The sequence below is a fragment of the Octopus bimaculoides genome, chromosome 3, assembly GCF_001194135.2.
Source record: "Octopus bimaculoides isolate UCB-OBI-ISO-001 chromosome 3, ASM119413v2, whole genome shotgun sequence".
In the NCBI taxonomy this organism is placed as follows: domain Eukaryota; kingdom Metazoa; phylum Mollusca; class Cephalopoda; order Octopoda; family Octopodidae; genus Octopus; species Octopus bimaculoides.
The window spans coordinates 111,873,550-111,874,267 of record NC_068983.1 but is presented as its reverse complement, the minus strand read 5'-3'; positions in this window follow the sequence as shown (position 1 = coordinate 111,874,267).

Sequence of the window (718 nt, the reverse complement as noted above, 5' to 3'; positions counted from 1 at the left end):
AACGTTATTATCAGTCTGAATATGTTTGAGGCACGTTCAAACTAGTGAACAAGCTACTCACTGCGTTTTGTCATAGAAAATATGTCCCGTTTGTTGACAAATGGTGTGTATAAACCTATATCAGCTCACAGTGCCACTTACCCAGACTATGAGATGCGAGCATTTCAGAGTAGTTATGGCAAGTGGAAAAGCATAAAAGAATTAGTTTCTTCAATCAGCTCGTAGCATTGGCTGCTTGGTGTCTGTGACTGAAGAGAACAAATGAGGAAATAACTACTCCTAACTACTCTGAAATGGCGACATCTCACAGTGTGGGTAGGTGGTGCTGTGAGCTAGTCCAGGTGTATACACACCATTTGTCAACAAATGGGATGTACTTTCCATGACAAAATGCAGTGTGTAGCTTGTTCACTGGTTCAAACATGCCCAAGTATATTTGGACTGATAATAACATTATAATTTTACTTATCACTGCTCAGCACTCCCCCTCTGTAATATATACCATTCTGTGAAGACTGTGCTTCACTTTTTACATCAGAGTATGACTGAAATATTCTAGAGGCATCTCTTGTTTGCACTAAGAAAATGAAAATGATATCAAACATTGAGTGATATTGTTTTTGCTTTTTTCCGCTTTTGTTTCTTTTGTTTCTAATGCATAAATATTTCTGGCTAGAATTTTTAATGCAGGTTGCATTAAGTACATTTTCACTATATA